The 7730-nt window shown below is 54.4% G+C and overlaps 1 long non-coding RNA gene across 1 annotated transcript; it reads left to right on the top strand.

The window, feature by feature from the left end:
- The first annotated feature begins 1566 nt into the window (after nucleotides 1–1566).
- On the top strand, nucleotides 1567–3243 carry LOC135330405 (uncharacterized). Its single transcript, XR_010392447.1, has 3 exons — nucleotides 1567–1669; nucleotides 2249–2320; nucleotides 3181–3243. It is a non-coding gene; the product is annotated as an uncharacterized LOC135330405 (long non-coding RNA).
- The last annotated feature ends 4487 nt before the right edge of the window (nucleotides 3244–7730 follow it).

The raw sequence follows: 7730 nt of genomic DNA, 5'->3' as shown, positions 1-7730 counted from the left end.
TCCTCGGCAGAGGAAGTACAAGGCCCAGAGAGGAAAGTCGTCTGAGAAATATTCTAAACTCCTTCAGGACATCTTGAAGGACTTGGAGAGAGCAGCTGGTGGGTAGATTTCACTCTGTGTTAAGGGAGATCATTGTAAACGTGAGGTTTTAGAAACAGCTATGGATAAGCTGTGGCTTACGCAGGAGAAAGGGATGGATCAGAGCCTCGCCGCAGTGACGCACCACGTCACACTTTGCAGGCATTGGCAAGCCGCAGAGCTTGTTGAGGGTCTCTTCTACAAGCGTGTTCTTCGCCGCGTTTGTTAACGTTAAGGTGCTAGAGTGTGGGAAGTGTCCTAAAGCAAGGCGGGAGCGGCTTTCTGAAGATGACCTTTGTCTCTGGTGTGTGGAGATGCTTGCAATTAGTCTCTGGGGAATCCCAGAGGTGAGGCGTGACTCTTGGTTTACTGTGAGAGGCGCCGTGTGCCTAGCCAAAGGTCAGGCAGGCCCCTCGGCCGCTGTGCGAATCTAGACCTACCCAGGGCATGGCAACATCCCTTTCAGTGCACTGGAGTTCCTTTACAAACACGTGTATTGCCCCAGGTATTCTACCCTTTTCTCCTCCGTGTGTAATTACAGATGTCCCTCAAGTCACTGAAGCTTCTGCAGCTTCTCAGGGGCTGGAGCCTCTGCTCGAGCCTCAGGGAGATCTCAGGGGTAAGTAGTCTGTCTTCCTTTCCTTTTGATTCTTCTATTAGTATTTTCTCTTTTTTCCTCTTTTATTGCCCTCCTGGGGAATCCAAGGTGCCCAGCACACATGCCCTCCCTGAAGCCCAGGGGCACAGGTAGGGGCAGCGCTGGTTCAGGCTTTCACTGGCCAGTGGGCTCTTGCCCCTGAGAAGTGTCAGTGAGCTTTCTTGTCCGCCGGTGCCAAGAGACCAGAATCAGCCATAGTAACACCACGGCATGTAAAATTGCCTGGGAATCCCAAACACGCAGTGAGATTATCAGTCCTGCAGAAGCCAGGGATGTATGGGATTGTCTCCTTTTGTCCAGGCCTTGCTGGTGACAAAGATGCTGAGGCTGCAGCATGTTTGTGAATGCGCCCTGAACACAGTGGCAAGAGCTTGGGGCTCAGTGTACCGTATGTGACTGTTACGCGTACTGTGTGGTGGAGTTGGCATGATGAGCCTTGGTCCTCAGGAGGCCTTTTTCCCCAGCTGAACCGGCTACAGGTTTTTCCTGCCCTCTTTGAAGGAAAGGATTCAATGTCATCTTGCCAATTCTCAAAAAGGCACCAAGTGGCATGAGAATGAGAGGTTCCCATGCAATTGTCTCGTCTCCTCACCCGTACAGCAGGTGTTGCTGCCTGTATTGGTTATCTGGAAGATTTTGTGCGCTTTGATTTTTCTCTACAAAGGACACATTGGGCTAGTGAGCAGGTGCCCACCCCGAAATGCCAGGTTTTGTTTCTGAGCTTTTTACTGAAGCCTTTTGAAAAGGATTGCCTCCTGAAGATACCATGCGGAAGTGATGAGGATCAGTTCCTTCTGATCAAGCTGTCTGGCTTTCTTTCCAAAGAGAATCATCAGGAGACCCTGGAGAAGGAGACCTTTCCGGCAGGAGGCAGTCACAGCCTGCCAGCCTCTGATGAAGAGAGAGAGGCAACTCAAGCAACAGGCATGCCAGGTACTTGCTGTCCATTGTCATCCGCTGTAGGAAATCAAAAGCCCTGTGTGTCTGCAGGCTCTTCCCTTGGGGCCTGCTACTGCACAGCATGTCAGCGGCCAAATGTTAAAGTCTTAGGGCATTGGAAGTGTTCTAAAGCAAGCCAGGAGCGGCTTTCTGAAGATGTTTTTTGCCTCTGGTGTGTGGAGATGATTGCAATTAGTGTGCCAGACATGTGCATATAAACCTTTGTGGGTCCTATGAGATAGCCTCACTTCCCACACCATGCAGCTCCCTGGGATTTCGGAGCTTTGCCGTTTGGGGAAGGAGGCAGTTTTAACCACATTGAGCGCAAGTTAGGAAACACGACTCTTAATCGACTAGACCTCCTGCCCCACCTGCATCTCAGAACTTGCAGGGAGTCCCCAGAGGCCCTAGGCACAAAAGGAGTACCAAGTGGGATCCCTGCTGTGAAAGGAGGTCCTAAATGATGCCCTGATTCACAGGCCGGGCAGGGGTTTGGAGGGAACCTCATGCCTCCTTCTGCATGCTGTGTGCCTGAGCAGTGCTGAGGCTTTACCTCTCTCTGATTCTTGACAGCGCTTCCAAGTGTGTCACAGCCCGGAGAAGCCCTGCACGACAGGAAATACGCCTTTTTTCCAAAGCACCGAGGTACTGAGCAGTCTTGCAGGGATGCCTAAGTGAGAGAGGAGTCCTGAAGACTGGGAGCATACGAGTGGTGTTTGGAAGACCAGAGGGCGAAGGAAGGGGAGGTGGTGCCTGTGCTGGAGAAAAGGCAAAGGGAGAGAGCCAGGTTCAGGTGTCGTCTTTGCCGCAGGCTGCCGCAGAGGTGCCCACCCTGGCTGCTGGGCTGAGCGGCGCAGCCAGCACCCACCATTTCGGTTGGAGCCGGGACGTGGTGTAGCCCGGAATAGCAGTGTCACTGGCTATGGAAGCAGGAGCCCAAGAGAGCCGGACTCTTTTCCCTTGGGGCAAGTGTGCTGACCTGGGAGGGAAGAGTCAGGGTGGCACTCCCTGGACCCGGGATGGCTTTTGTCCACGTCGCTCAGAGGAGTTACTGGTAAACCAGATGAGCACCCCTGTGTGCTCTCCTTCTGGCCTGATGAGTTTTGTTCAGTGGGCTGACTTGTCTCAAAGTGTCAAGAGGATGCCTCCGTGAAACAGCCCTTTTGAGCCTCAGAAGGGCGAGGGAGCACCAAAGGGATTGTGGGATGTGAAGGATTGCCAGAAAGGGAGAGCAAACCCCTCCAATTGGGAAACCTGGATTATGGCCATCCCAGAAGGTAAACAAGGCTGAGAGGCTAAAGAGAGACTCCAAAGCGTGCTGATTTGCAATGACCTGGGGACTTTGCTGCTACTGAAACCAAGCAAGTGTTGCCGTCCCCGAGATTTCCCTCCTTCAGAGATGCTAAGAAAGGGAAAAAGAAAATTTCCTGGGAATGTCAAACAGACTGTGAGATTATCAGCAGTGCAGAACACAGTAACATATGGCCTTGTGTAATTTCCTCCAGGTTTGGCTAGTGGGAGAAGTGCAGCTGCCGCAGAGCCAAAAGACATACGAAAGCATTGCACGGTACGCACTGCAACGGTCTTGGGTATCCTCTTGGCTGGAGCAGCGTTGTGTTGCCTAGTTATTTGGCTGATGAGGAGGAGGAAACGGTGAGTTCACTGTTTTTTTCCCCAAAATTCTGTATTAGACAGCTGCTATTAGTAAGGAAGAGTTTACAGATGTAGTCTTCTGGAGGGCAAAGTTAGCTGCTGACAGTACTCTGTTGAGATTTCTGGTGTAAGAATTTCTATTTGAGCCCTTAGTTCATAGCAATGAGTATTCTTTTCTGAAAGCCATTCTTACTGTTGCCAGTATTACCTAATACTGACACTGTTGCTAAAAGAGAAGACCCAGCCATAGACGAAGGCAAAGCCAAGTCAGGAAGAGAAACAAAGAAGGGTGAGATTGCCATAGCAAGTAAGAACTGCAGTAGCTACAGTCCACTCTGAGGGAATTTGGGAAGAGAAATCACCTTGTTATCTAATGCCATTAATTCCAAATGTGCTCCTCAGCCTAGCTGTCGGAGCAACTCAGGTGATGGTGATGACTTCTTCCCAGCTCTAGGCATGGCTCTGGGAAAGGACGCTGTAACATCTGAACCTGGACACTCCCAACGAGTGTGTTTTCAGTGCGGGCAGTGATTTTGTACTTTGGATACATATTGCAAAGAGCGTGTTAAGGGCATTCATGGCAGAAGAAGTTGTGATCTTGTTTCCTCGAGGATCCCCTGAGTAGTCGCTGTCAGTCAAATACTATAAGTTGAGTGTTGGTCTTTGTCAGGCACACTGCGAAGTGAGACTCTGCAGCTCTCCTAGATTCTGGCAGACTGTGCACGTACTTCAGTGTCTGCTGTTTCTCAAACGTAGATCCCCTTCCCAGCATGTGCAGAGAAGGCAGGTCAATGTGGTATGGGCCAAGAAGGACTTGAGAGGCCCCTGGGCTTGGGTGGCTGGTGCAGAGAAGCAAAACCAAAGCTGTGCGGGTGCAAGTGTGCCCTGTTTGCTACTTGTAGCTTTCAGTACCACACTGCTGCTACTCAGAGGCAGGGTGCCAGGCCCCACGGGGGCTGCACGCCGCTCCCCCGGCACCCCCGCGTCAGCTGCGGCCCGGCCCAGCCAGGCGGCCGACGGGGCCCAGAGCTGCGGCCCTCGGAGCCCGTCCACGCCGCGGGGCTGCTGCAGCCCTGGCAGGTCCAGGCTCTCCTCTGCCCTGGGACCCACAGCCCGCCTGTCCTGAACAGCCACCTCTCCCCGCAGGAACCTCCGCGCAGCCCAGAGATCCAGACCAGATGCCGGCGGCCGCCTCTCGCGCCAGGACAACCGGCCCACCCGCCCCGGTGCTCCGGAGAGCCGGACGCAACACCAGCGGCCGCCACGCGCACCTGGAAGACCGGCCCGCCCACCCTGGCGCCCCAGAGAACCGGAGCCCTCACGCGCGGGCAGCCGCCCGCCCCGCCCGCCCCCCCCACGGCCCTCGCGGCCCCCCAGCGCTGCCCCAGCACCTGGGCACCAGCAGACCGTGGCTGCAGCCCAGATGCAGCCGCTGCCACCCGCTGTGCCTGGTGCTGCCCGGCGCCCTCCCAAACCGCCTCCCCGGCCCCCCAGCCCCCTGCCTGCATTTCCCTCCTGCCCCCCTGGAAGCAGCTGGCTCTGGTCAAGACCCCGGTAGGGACTTTGGTGCAGTTGCTGAGGCAGCCAAGGATTATATAACAATAAATATTTAGAAACTACCCTGCTGCAGCAGAAGGGACACCAGTTTTCTTCTTTTGGCAAAGTTAAATTCAAACCCAAATACTGCTACCTGTGTTACTTTTGTTTGCTTTGAGCCTCTGTTTCCTCCATCCCCAAGCTGTAAGGAGTAGAGCTGTGCACTGCTGGGGTTTAAAGAATGATGAGACTGCCCAAGCTTCTGAAGAAGCAGGGAGGTTTCCAGAGGCAGGGCTTTCCCTCCCCCAAGGGCTAAGGGGAGCTGGCAGGGATTTGAGAACCAGCAAGGCAGGGAATGAGTACAGAAAAGCTGGGGGGAGAAAACGCAGCATGAGAGAAGTGACTGCAGGAGGAGAGGGAAGTACTAAATCGTTGTTTTCACCCCCTTGCCAAAGAGCTCCACAGCAGAGAAGGCAGCTGCAGAAACCAGTCGCTCACACACTGCAGCGTCTCCAGCACACCCAGCTCAGCCTTTTAAGCAGAGCGGTGCCCTTGCCCTGCTGGGACTCCCCAGCCTGTCCTAGGGCTCCCAGGATGGGACTGCAGGGGAACTGCCCCTGCGCCACTGCCCCAAACCTGCTGGGCCACCCCGTAAGACTTTGGAGACCGCTCAGGACCCAAGCCACGCAAGCAGGACACCTCAACATGGTCCCAGGCTGCAGGAACAAGGCCGGCCAAACCAGCCTGAAACCACTGCTTGCTTCCAAAGGACCTGTTTGCGCTGGGCCGCTCCTACAGCAGCAACTAGCACCGCAGAACAGCAGAGGGGGGCGGTGGGTGCTGAGAACCCGGTGATAATTTCTAAGGGGCAGCTGGCACAAGTGAGCAGGTATTGGCAGCTCTGTGCACATGCAGAGGATGGGTTCTTGACATGCTTTCCTCCTCCTGCTCGCCTCTTCCTCTTGGGATGCACTTACACCCCTTGGCCCTACACAGAGACCAAAGGAGGAAGAGCAGCAGCGTCACATGATGCAAGAGACTCGCTGGGCCCAGGGAGGCCCCTGCCTAAACCACCATGTTCACACAAGCCAAGCATCGCCAGAGCAAGCCCGACACAAAGCCTCTGCTATTGCAGCTCTCAGTCCGCTCGGCGCCTGTGCAGCACGTGAGACCAGCCAAGGTGCGTTAATGACCTGACTCCTTTCAAAGGCCAAGCTGCAGGACTTGTTCTCACATTCTTCCTAGGAAGACAGCAACTGTTAAGGAAATCTCCGGGTAACCCAGCAGGTGAGCCTCCCTCCAGCACCATACTTCCCACGGACAAGCAGTAGGGATACAGAACACAGGACTGTTGAACTGAAATGGTTTTAGGCGGAGTTTGAGAGGCTGTCCTGAGAAAGCCCAGAGGCCAAGTTGGAGGGCAGGTGTGACGGGACTGGGGCATTCATGACTCTGTCTCTTTGCTCACCTACAGAAGGGGATGTCTTTGTTGCAGAAGGGTAGTGTCAAGATAACCATCAACGGCCTAATTCTCTGGTATGCAGATAGTCAACGTTCTGGAAGTAGGCAGATGTCTGGGGAGAGGAAGTCCTCTCTCCGGACAGCTGCCAAGGTGACTGTGCCACTCTAGGCGAGCACTGAGACTGCTACTGAAGCAATTCTGCGCTTTCCTGCAAGGCAGCACATGTCTTTGCCCACACACTCCCCTTTCTCGGGGGCACACACCCAGAGAAGCCCACGCTGGCCTCCTTTGGTCAGCAAGAGCTACAGGGGCCTGGCCAGCATCCTAAACCCCCGTGCTGTTGAACGTGCAGCCAAAACAGAACGCAGTGAGCAACGCAGCTTTTATCTGCAAACAACTGCTCCGCGGCAAAGCAGAAGAAATGCCTCCCGGCAAGGGGGAAATAGGAACACAGACCAAACTGCCTTCTGAGGAAGAACAAGTCCCTAACAATGGGAGATGGTTCCAGCTTGAAAACTCTGGGGCGAGGAAAATTAAACCGGTCACCTGCCCCCTCGTCTCAAAGGAGTCTGCAAGGGAGAACACCCAAGAACACTGGCTTGGAGTCAGAGGAGCGCTCACTGGGGACAGGGAAATGACAGGAAAGGAAATGGCATTTCCCAGGAAGAGGAAGGAAACGGAGTCATGCCACGAAGTCCCACAGACCAGCCCACTGCACAGGAGCCTCTTTCCCAGCCACCTCCAGAGGCAGAGGCGTTCTTTGCCTCCTCAAGTCTAACAGAGCCCACAGCAAAGTACCTCAGAGCTGAAGAGCAGCCTTGGCCTCTGCAAAGAAGGAGGCAACAAGCTCCGAGAAGAAACAAACACTGTGCCAGCGCCTGCACATCCACGCTTTCTTCCAAAGCCACCTCCTTGCCATTGGAAGCTTCGGTCCTGCAGGAAGAGAAGTATTTGCACCTCGGGCATATTAAACTCGTCTACAGGAGGACAATTCAGGTCAGAGCCTGGGAACCGACAGAACATGAGTAAAGACAGAAATGCCGTTTGCATAAAGCTGCCTCCCTGCCTGTGCACGTTCTTCTGGGCCACCGACTCTTTCCTCACAGACCTTTCCTGCCTCCCCTGCACCCAAGCTTTTGCGACTCGGGAATCACTCAACATCACCTTGAATGGACAGGAGGAAATGGAGCCCATGGACTTGGAACAGAAGAGCTTGTGCTTGAGACACAGGGTCAGTGCTTCTGCTGGGAAACACAGGGGGAAGTGATCTGCTGCTCCACCACAGCCCACAAATCCCAAACCTACCAGAGGACAGGAAAAATGGAGGAAGCTCCCTGCCCTTCCATTCTCTTTCCTGCACTTCCCAAGGGTGATGTTGCCTTCATCACCAGGGTGACCAACACT

Source organism: Dromaius novaehollandiae, chromosome 20, assembly GCF_036370855.1.
Source record: "Dromaius novaehollandiae isolate bDroNov1 chromosome 20, bDroNov1.hap1, whole genome shotgun sequence".
Taxonomy (NCBI): domain Eukaryota; kingdom Metazoa; phylum Chordata; class Aves; order Casuariiformes; family Dromaiidae; genus Dromaius; species Dromaius novaehollandiae.
This window is presented reverse-complemented; position numbering and strand designations above follow the sequence as displayed.